The sequence below is a fragment of the Malaclemys terrapin genome, chromosome 11, assembly GCF_027887155.1.
Source record: "Malaclemys terrapin pileata isolate rMalTer1 chromosome 11, rMalTer1.hap1, whole genome shotgun sequence".
NCBI classification, from domain to species: Eukaryota; Metazoa; Chordata; order Testudines; family Emydidae; genus Malaclemys; species Malaclemys terrapin.
In genome coordinates, this window is record NC_071515.1 from 57075001 (window position 1) to 57086864 (window position 11864).

Sequence of the window (11864 nt, forward strand, 5' to 3'; positions counted from 1 at the left end):
TCAGAGGGTTCAGATTTAAACCATACACTTATCTGTCCCTGGTACCTATGGTTTTCAGCAAACTCAGACCAGGTTTTCATAGCTCATTGTTAGTCCACCAATACTATAGTTATGTGGCCAGATCCTAGCTCCATTCAGTCTGCTTTGACTTGCTCTGGCTGTACAAAGCAGGAGGAAAGCAGGCTTCTTAACGTGCTGAATCCCTTCAGTGGACAGGGTGTGGGTGGAGCACCACTGTAAACCCTGGCTGCTGTATTGGTCCCTGGAAGCCTGTCATAATTTAGAACAGCCTGTATGCACCTCTAATTTGGGTTAGAGGCTAAACTAACCCTTGACAAGTCCCTGGCTTGGGAAGTGATTGGATGCAAAAGTGCTATACAGTCACTTTTGTCCCAGCCCTGTGCCAAGCACAGCTCGGTGCATCCAAAGATTAGAGCAATAGAATAGGAAGCACATTCATTATAAATCCCTATTTTCAGGCTCTGAAGACTCCTTTTTTAAACATCTGAAATGCCTCATCCTTGTTCTTAAAACAAGGTGATTGGGATTTTTTGTATCTGGGTTTTTTTTGGTGGGGACTGGCTGAAGGGGAAAGGACACTATTTAGTAAAATTGCTGTTGGATGCATTTGTGTTATCTGAGCTTGAAAAAAAAACATGTTTTTTCACCAATTTAGACATTTCTGAGATTTGGTTGAGCCCAGATAACTCACTAAATGGCATATTTTTTATTTTTCACTCATGCCAGGACTTTGTATCTAATTCTCCAAACCTGGCATATGTACAGCTTCTTTGAAGTTAATAGTGTTTCCACCCACATAAAAAGTTTGCAGGGTTTGTGGCTGTAGGACTGTATTCTTGCTTCAAATGTGTGTGCATTCCTTATCATGAACGCCAAGCCTGCAAAGATTTATGCATATGCTTAACTTTAAGCAGGTGAGTAGTTCTCATTGAACTCCCAAGTTCAGGTCTTTGCAGAATCAAGGCTTAAGTTACCACTAAGGCTGTTTTTTTAAAAGTCGTGGGTGGTGCCATCATTCCTTCAATACAGGGTAATATAATGTCCCTTACAATGCCCCAATTTTGCTATGGGTATTGCATCAAAGGGAACTTCATCTAGAAAGACTTAAGGCCCAGTTCTGCAAACACTCAAGTCAATGGGACAATTTACCTGAGTAAAGTTACTTGCATGCATAAGTACTGGCAAGATCAGGATCTTAATGAGCAGATCACTATAATTCTGGAGTAACTCCAAATAGTGGTTTCTGTGTAAAAAACGGTGAAGTGAAATATCAGTAAAATCATTTTTCTTTAATGGAGATTTGATATGCCTATCCAAAGTCAGAATAGGATTCCTAATCAGAGTTGGCTGAATAATATTTGGTGAATAATTTATTCAAAAAAAATTCACAATATTTTCAAATAAATTATAAAAAGTTTATTTTTTTCATATTTTTACTGAGCTCTAACATTCAATGCAAAAAAGTGTGTTGGACATATTTTAAGACATTTGTTTGACAAATAATGAAGTTATAAGTGTTTGAAAATCCCGTACCACAAATGTGCAGTCCACTAGCTCCAGACATACACATACAATCTGGAGTTGTGCAATCTGAAATAAACACAGCTGTGTTTATCTGAATGTGTGATCCCATGTACATGTAAGAAAGTTCAAATAAATGCACTCAGTGCATTTACAGCATAATTGCACTAAGTGCATTTGACAGACCCGAGATGATGCAATCACTTAGTTAAGCCTACTGAGCTATTTGTTTGAATCTCAAGTTGCACATACATATAAATACATGTTCATTAATATGTAGTCGAGAAAATGAAATGCAAAAAACGAGCGTACATGAATTACTATTATTTTTCATTATTTATTATTTGTATTATCATAGCGCCTAGGTGCACCAGTCATGGACCAGGACCCTTTGGTGCTATGCACAAAAGACGGTCCCTGTTCCGAAGAGTTTACAGTCTAAGAAATGAAACCTTTTAAATTTAAAAAGTGAGGAAATTCAAAGTTATGTTTCTTACAGTAATGTAACCAGGTCACATTGTACATTTATATGAAGGTTTAAAGCACAAAAATTAACTTTGTAGACTATAAAATACTTAAAGTGATGATCTGTTCTGGTTTTAGCCGGACAGTTCCAGTTTTTCATATGATGTCTTGGTGTTCTGGGAACTAGTTTCAGAACACTATAAATGTTAGTCTCCTTAATCAAAGTGTTTGTTTTTCACAACTAAAATATGGTTGTTTGAGATGTATTGGTATAAGAACTATAATATGTTCTTTCTGTATCAGGAATAATAGTCCAGTAGAATAAGTGCTGGATGTGATGAACAGTGTTTGGAGTGAAGAGAAAAACTTGTGTGTAGACACTATCAAAGCTATTCTTTTGCTCAGAAAACTAAGTTACTGGGAAAAAAAACCTCCTGGTTGAGAAATATGCATGGGTTACTCATGAGTCAGAAACTGGCAGTAGTGACACCAGCAAACTTTTGTATGACTATTCTGCAACCCTAAACAATGTCACCACAAAAATGTCCTTATTTTTGATTTTGAAAATAGTCACCCTAAAAATACTAGATGTGCAAGCAGACTGAGGTCTGGTAGATGTAGAACCACAGCTTTGAATTTCCTGACATACATGCTCTTTAAAATCTTTCCCAAATGATGGCACTAGCATAGGTTTTAGTAATATATACTATCTACCTAATTCTGCCCCCATGCATAAATGTCTTCAAAATGGTCACAGATACATTCTACAAAAGCTGTCAGAATGTGTACTTGCAGTCTGGCTGGCAATGGCTACATACAAAGATAACCCCTGAAGATTATTCCTGTTAGGAGCATGGGATGCTGCATATAGGCTCTGGTCCTGGGTCAGGAGATGTAACTGCAAAAGCATGCAGACAATGGCCTGTATAGCCTAGGCCCCTGCCCAGACTTATTAAGTTTATCCTATCCTATCTCTTAGAACTGGAAGGGACCTTGAAAGGTCATTGAGTCCAGCCCCCTGCCTTCACTAGCAGGACCAAGTACTGATTTTGCCCCAGATCCCTAAGTGGCCCCCTCAAGGATTGAACTCACAACCCTGGGTTTAGGAGGCCAATGCTCAAACCACTGAGCTATCCCTCCCCCCGGTGCAATGAGCCAAACAACATTAAAACAAGGGATCTCATATTATTCTATACCTTTTTAAGGAAAATTTCGCAAACTATTTAAATATACCAAAGCCAGACAAACCTCGTTGTACCCTTATTTGTTTGTTTGGCTTACAATATTCTAAGGAATGCTACAGTGGAACATTTATCATCAATATTATATTCATAAAAAGAGTTGAGGTAAAAGTGCATGCTGATTAAGTACTGACATATGCTTTGCATATCTTTCTCTGCAATGGGAATGACTCACGAACAAGCCCACTATGGTTTCTGCTTACAATCTTTCCGGTGTTCACCTAAGCCATCTTTGTTCCCTTCACTAGCCTGAACGTGCCCATTTGTCTTAAAATGAAGAGTAAGACCCTAAAGTGTTAAAAATAGAACAGTGACCTGGCAGGAAATTCAGCATTTGGCAAGCAGAGGACTCAAAAGGAATTGCTGTAACATAAGGCAACCATCAGTACAGAGAGCCCAATCCTGCCCACATTGAAGTTGATGGAAAAAAATCCCACTCACTTCAGAGGGAGCAGGATCCAGCCCCGGAACTCTGCACACTGTGATCGTGTTCTGAAAATTTAATGGTCTTGACTCTCCTTTCGTGCCCATTTTACAATGATGTAACACCACTGGAGATGCTCCTAATTTACACTGTTATAAGGGAGACGAGTATCAAACCACATGTATGTGTTTGTGTACATGACAAATCCTGGGGTGGACTAGCGAAAGCATCCAAGAATTGTGAAGAATGGTGAGAACAGTCAGCATCAACTGACCTTAAAAACAGCACTGTTAAGTGATTTGTGCATTTCTTTTAAATTAAGAACATTAGAGAAATGAGGTGAATGGTCAAAGTCACATCTGGTGTAAAGGGGGTGCAGCTGTGCTGAAATCAAGGGAGTTGCATTCGCTTATGTTGGGTCTGAATTTAGACCAAAAAGCAAGAAGGGTGGTGGTGGTGTGAGTTTGAGCTGACGACAGAATATTTATGTGCTTTTTTACTCTCAAAAGATGTGCAGGAATGAAGAGGGTGACCCCCATCCCAGCACAGTTAATACTTAAAGCTACTTCTTTAAAAGTCTAAAGCCTGATCTACACCTAAAATTTAGGTCACCCTAGCTACATGGCTCAGGGGTGTGAAAAATGTCACACCCTGTGTCATGTAGTTAGATCGAGCTAACCCCCACCATACACGCAGTTTGATCAGTGGAAGAATTCTTCCATTGACTTAATTACCACCTCTCAGAGAGAGGGATTACTTACATCTACAGAAAAACCTGTTCCATCTATATAGGAACCTTCTGCAATGTAGCTGTGGTGGTGAAGCCACTGTTGTGTAGACATAACCTAAGTACTTATCTATGGGGGGGGACAGGAAAATTAATCCAAATTATCTAGAGGTGTGAATTTAAAATGAATTCGTTAAACCGCACTAACCCTCTGTGTGGACACTCTTATTCAGAATTAAAGTGGCCTTAATTCAGTTTAGTTTAATTCACTTTCAAAGTAAATTAAACTAAACCAAATTAAGGGCATTTTTATTCTGAATGAGAGTGTCCATGGGGGGGGCTTAATGTGATTTAACTAATCCACTTGAAAGTTAATTCAGCTTAACTTTCCTGAGTGTCCCCATGTAGACAAGCTCTAAGTAATTTATGTCCCCATCCTGCAGCATTTCTGCTCACAAAGCTCCCATTGAAGTCAGGAATGCAGTTATGGCAGGTTTGCTGGAGAGAGGAAGACCCAAACACACACTTTCACTTTTTGTTTTAGTCTCACAGTGATAGAGAGAATGTTATTTCCTCTTCAGATTTATGTTATTGTGCCTCGAACAAGTCAATGTGAAGTACATTTGTGAAGCTAAATCAACCCCGCCTCTCCCCCCTTTAAATTTTATTTTACTTAATTCTGGAACTAGTCAAGGACAGAATAGAAATAAAGGCCTATGAGTCTGACTGCTTTGAAAGCCACTAACTCCATTCCCACAATGAAATTGGGGGATTCACAAAAGTGAAAAATTAGATACAGTCTCTGAGTCCTTCAACCACAGTTGGGCTCTTTAACATTAACATAAAACCCCTGAGCTAGAAGGACTCAGAAGGGCATGGAAGCAATTACTGTATACTGCTACAGATACTGCTATTGACACTCTCTCCAGTGTACATGAAAATCTCACAAACTCTTAGCAGGGGCTGAAAATCCCCTCACACTTGCTGGAAAACCCCCTTCCTCACAAGTCAATATCCTGTACACAGAGCTTTTTTAACCTCAACACATCAGATATGTTAAAAAGCAATTGGTGGATTTGCACTATAATAGAGAGGTGTGATGAGCCTGTAACCTGTCCTGTCATAGTACCACTTAGCCATCATCTTGCAGAACACCTGAGAAAAACCTTCTGCAACAGTGTATTGAACCATAGCAGAATTCTGCTGCCACTTCCACCTCCCTCAATGAATTTTTCAAAAACCTAAAGGAATTCCTACAGAGGCAACAGGAACTGGACAATTTGCAGTAAGTGTTACGCATGGTAGTACTAGTAGCAGCAGGAGTGCTATGAATATGGAAGTGAGAAGCTAACAAGAGGCAGAGGCGTTTGCAGAGAAGTACCTTGCTTGACTTCCCATAACAGAAAATAGTTTTAAAATATTCAGCAGTGAAGCAAATGGGTAGAGTATTGTTGGTTCATCTGAAAACTCACTCACACCTTATGGTCACCATCTGTGGTGTGGAACGTTTTCAACCTTGACAAAGCAGATTTGTCGAAGGATATTTCTTCTCTTTGAAATAAGAGAATTAGCTGTTTCACAACCGGAACCCATGTTGGCACATCTACACTCAGACACCCTCTGGAAAACACTGTATCATTGCAATAAGTATTTGGTTGCCAACCTGTAAAAAAACGCAGCTGTATAACTACTAAGCAACACCGAAGGCTACTGTCCCTTCCTCCTCCAGTAAACTTTTTAAAGGATGAAGAAGAGCTGTTATAAAAGCCAATGAGAAGGAAGGAACATGCAGCAGGTGGTAACATCTGTGCCCATTAAGTCTCTCCAAAACAATCTGCTCCCTAATGTTCTCAGTGAGGAGAAGGAACAAGAATCTGAGAGTGACAGAGTTACGGGAGTGGGTGGAGTAAGGCAAGGATAGAGACGCCTACTCAAATACTGAACCTGTTGTGGAAGAGGATCTTAGTGCCAGTGAATTATTATTTCCCTTTCTTTCTCAGTGTAACTTCCGTGGGAGAATTCCCCCAAAGTCTTGCTGGCTTGCAAGCATAAAATCAACACGTGTTTTAGATATACATACATAGCCATGTTTTGTGTCATTGTTGGGATGGGCTAGAGATACTGGAGTGGGGAGTAAGAGTAATATTACAACATAGGATGGTGTTCTCCTGCTATTTTATAGTTTGCTTTTCATTTAACAATTTTCCACTGACTTTAATTAAGTTCACTAGACTGCATTTTTATATTTTTTAAAACAGTGAATAAATTCAAATTGAAAAATTTACTCAATTGGCCTTTTTTTTCTAGAGAAGACTGTAATTTCCTCAAAATTATTCATTACTGAAGTTTATTTGAAAATTGTCTTCCTCTGTGGATTGATGGCAAAGAGTTTGCTATATTTTAGATTAATTATTCAAGATCTGTACTGTGATGCCTAGTTGTGATTCAACAAATAAATCAGATGGCATTGTTTCCATTCTGTGATTGAATAAAATGTGCAAGCACTTCTGGCATAGATACTCACACAGGTGAAATTAAAATTTGGCTCCTGTTAATACTCTCTCATGCAGATTTGAAATTTGCTCATTGCAAACATTCAGGCCAGTAAAAGCTAATCACTGCAATGTTTGGTTTCTGCAAGCAAAAAGAGTTCAAAAGGGGAGTGAGCGTTGCTGAAGCAAATTCATTTACAAATTCAAACTATTATTCTTGGGAAAATGGTAGTGTTTGCTCAGGTCTCACATTTTTTAAAGCCATCTTGCTCACTTGGGGCAAGATTGTCCCTTGCCCTATGTGCTCCAAAAGAGGAATAAGGAGGAGGTGGGCAACCCACATTACCAGTCAGTATGAGGGCAGACAGCAAGCTCTATAAGGCCATTACCCATACCCATGCAGGTGAGCAGGGAAGGAGAGGAGAAGAGGGCACCCCTATCTGTGCTCCTTTACACAGGGCTAAAAGGAAAGTGGCAATATAAGCCTTGACTGGTTCCTTACTTTCAACCAGTTCTAATATTTTAATATTTGTATAAGCATTGTAAGATTCATACATCAATCTGGATAGGGTCTCCAGGACTTTTGGTTCATTCTCTGGCTGTGCTACAAATTTCTTATGTGACCTTGAGCAAGTCAATTTATCATTCTATGCCTCATTTTGCTGTCTGTAAAATGGGGATAATATTACTTTCTTAGTTCAAAAGTATGTTATGAAAATGAATTCATAAATGTCTGGGAGGTGCTCAGATGCTATGGTTTTGAAGGCTATAAAAGTACCTAGATAAATACATTATCCACAAATTTTCTTGTCTTGTTTCTTCTAATGGGATGATGGTACTTTTTCCGACATAGCCCTCATTTTCACAGCCATTTTTAAGTTTATTTTTGACTTTTGAAATCCTGTTGAAGTGCTCTGCCAATTATTACAGTAATTAGCTACTAAAATTTTACCTGACTTATTTATAGCACCTTGTTGTTGCTTGATTCATGAGTTTCCTTTCCCCAACCCTAGAGAGATTTTGAAAAATATAAGATGGTATCCCAGTGAGTTCCACGTCAGCAGAGATAAGCAGTCCTATTGCACTAATTAGAATATAACTAATGTAGCTATTCATAAGTATTTCATTTCCAGTACTGCTATGCAGTGCAATGCACTCTAGTGACACATGAAGTTCTTCAATGTGAGTTATGTATCTTTTAGGTAAAGACAAAGGTAAAGACATATAATGGCATTGCCTGCCTCCAAAAGCCACAAGAAAGGGCATCGCTCTCATGATCAAGACTGTCCTTTAAAATGTGTGACAATGACTCAGAAAGAGGAACACAACAAAATCTGCAAGAAGAAGCAGTTTGTCGCAATGTGGGATTCATTTCTTTAACAGCTATAACCTCAGTTTCCTGATTCAGCATTTTTATGCCTATAATTTATGATAACAAAGCAAAACGACAATATATTTGCATGGAATAGAGGCAAATTTGGTCTAAAATGCAGGACAGTTGGGAGGTCAGAGAAAGATATTTTAGCAAATCTGCAGTAATGGCTGTTGTTAGAGCTAGATGTTGTTTGTATGAGCACTCAATTCACTGAGATCTTATCATGGACCTTATAAGGGTTTTAACATTGTAGTAAATAAGGGGTGAAATCCGAAGATTTCACCCAGTGTTTGTGAAGCACCCGGAACCTAAGACAAGGTCTCAAAAGAAAAATCAGAAAAAGAGATAAATAATAAATTAAATAACATAATTTCCTAGATATGAAACCTGATTAGCCAGATTTCACAGACGGTTTCAATTAAGTCTATTTCTCATTTTTGTTTATCTCTGTTTAATATGGATAAATAATGTTATTGCATTACAATTCCCTAAAGTATGTTTTTTATATTTCATTAAAGGGACAGCTAGGTTTTAAAAAAAATCCTTACCTATGTTACCAGATTATTAAAAAGTGATTGTGTTGCTTGTTTTCTGCATTTCATTCAACATGGGTGATGAAAAGAGTGGTCCATTTCTGCCTTGTGTTCCATAGGGGCAATTGAATTAATCCTACTGGGAAGTCCCATCACTGGAACTGAAAAACTAGAATATGGGTCATCACTGAGCAACTTGAGTGTTGTGCTGCCTGATTCATTTGCTGCACCTTCAGGGAAATGAGGGAGTTCCCAGCAGGGTTAATTCAGTTGCCAACATCCTGGGCTGTCTGCCTGTGCCTCTTGTGTCTCGGGGGATGGGGAAAGAGGAGGAGTTCAGTGTTGATATACAATCCTTCTGAGGTGGAATTGATTCCTGAAAATGAGGAGGAGCAGAGCCTGTAGATTCCCCCAAGAAGTGCTTTACTCCTGTTGTTAGGCAGGCAGGCAGGCAGTGCTAACGTACTCCCTCAGCCTTTTAAGCTGCTCGCACAATGGCTTGTCTTCTCGTCTTCTTTCTCCCCCAGGTTTGGAAATTTTCACTGTCAGTTTTTTATTTCATGTATTTTCCAAAGCCACTAAAATAATTTGATAGCAAAGGTTTCAAGTCCCACAGTCAATATAAGTGTATGGAATAAGTTCAGCAGGAACAAAGAGCTTAAGCTTCCTCTCCCAGCCCTACCATTATTAAGAAAAGGGTAGTTTGGTCTCCAAGTGCAGTTAGTCCTTGGCCTCTCTGCTGTGACTGACAACAAGCATGGCAATTGTGGTGGTGATGGTTTCACTGATGTAGGCACTTGTCCATTACAAACTGGACTGAACCCATTAGGTCATGTTATATATTCCACCAAACAGATGGTAAGTACTTCTGGTCACTACAAGCACAAGTCAGATTTAAACCTGTGACCTAAAGGTGAAATCCTCTATATACGATTACTAAAGCCATTCAGCTTCACAAAATGTCATTTTACAGTAAGTTTTGTATTACAGGAAGTAAGGGAACCACAGGCACATATCTATGCTGGCAGTACATTAGTATGGTGTAGAGTGATATAAATATTTATTATATTGGGAAGAATTAACTCCATTATCATCCTTCTCCTTTCCACTTCTAATTCCAGAAGACTCTCTCCAGTTTTTCAGTATTTTTAAATATGTGTCTTGTGACATTTTAGAATTTGTTACTGCCATTGTTGTGCCTTATAGTTTTCTTTCTGCTTGGTAACTCCCCCACTAAATATTTAAAGAGTGCAACACTAAAACAGGGGTCTCACTAGGTGAAAAAAAACCATGTCAGTGGCCAGCATGTGATAATTTCAAATGTTATATATTTGCAGAAAGAAGGGTGCATACTTTAAGATCTCACATCTCCCTGGACATTCAGTAAAAATGGAGTACAATAAGCTGCAATTGTAAGCTTGCAATTACACAATGACCTTGATCCTATAAATTCTTGCCCAATTTACAGCACAAGTTTGCTGTTCTCCAGTGTCCTACGAGTATAAGTACACTTAAGCATGAGGTGTTATGTCTGAGTGGGAGTAAGTCTCAAGCCCTTTTACATACCTGCTCTGTCACAAGTGCATGGGGTAAAAAGGGGTATCATGTGGGAAGGCAGTGAGTGTGATGGAGGAGACATGGGCTTAAGTGTAATATTTGGCTTGTAGATGAGGCTCATAGGTCATTCTCCTTCCATTAGACAGAAGTAGTATGGCAGCCGTGCCCCTAATGCAAGACCCAGCACACACCATCTTGATCACTTTTACCTTGGGCTTATTTGCACGACACTCCATACCTGAGACCTGCAGGTTCAATATAGACAGAAAACAATCTTTAAGAAAAATGAAATATGCTCCACCTTGTTGCACCATTTTTCTCAGTCAGGCCATTTTTGTAATTTCAAAATATAGCATATCCTAGGTATAGACTTTGGAGCTGCCAAGTGACACGCTATCAGCACTTTTATTTAAACAGGAGGGCAATTTTAGACTATTAATACTAGCTGGGAAGCTGCTGTGTGGAGATAGGTGTGGTACTATTTCATACTGCTGCATCATCTTTGTTGGGCTCTGAGTAGTTTAGATAGTAGCAGACAATGCTGGTGGTATTAATCAGGAAACCATTTCCAGATGCCTCACACAAATTCCAGAGGCCATGATGATGTGTCATGTTATCTTAATTTTCCTCTCAGGCCATAACTGAAAGGGAGTGAGTTGGTCTGTGCTATGAGATTCCCCTATGTCTGACAAACTAACGACTGCAAGTATACAGCAGTTCACTCATAATAAATTGAACATTTGTATAGTCCCAGCCTAGAGGATCCCAAAATGCTTTACTACAGTATACAGTATAATATATAAGAGTCACTCCACCAATCACCTAAATACTGACACCTCTAAGGTGAAACATGGAAATTTTTTGAGGGCTCAGTTGCTTAACTGAAGTCAATGCTAATTTTGTTGTTAACTTCAGTGGAAGCAAGATTAGGATGTGGGAGTGCACAGTCCTACTATACAATATTGTAATTTAGGACAGGAAATTAGAAAGAACACAACTGAAATTTCAGGGAAATTTAGGTGAGCAGAGTATAATTAACCCCTTTAGAATCTGATAAGGATACCAGACTTGACATACCTACTTTTTCAAAAAGTTTAATAACCACAAATGGGCAGGCCCTTGGTTTTTCAAGCAGAATAGTTTCCTGTAACCCCCATATCAGAGCATAGATTCAATACTGACTCTGAAGGAAAGAATCCTCCTACTGAGCCACCATTACTACCTCCCACAGCATTTAAATATTGCTTTGTGGTCTCCAGTCATTGGACTGACCCAATCCCATCCTTCTTAATTGGTAAGATCACAAACCAAGACAGTACTGTGCGTTTGGTTAGGTTAGTTCGAATACTTTTACCTAGATTGTGTGGTACTGTGTGGCTGAAAGATAATTTCATTTCCTAAATTGTAATTTTTTCCATAGTGATGAAGTCCAAAACCAACCAAACAAATAAACAAAACAACAACTCTTTAACGGCCTCCATATTACTTGGGTAATTACGTAATTTTTT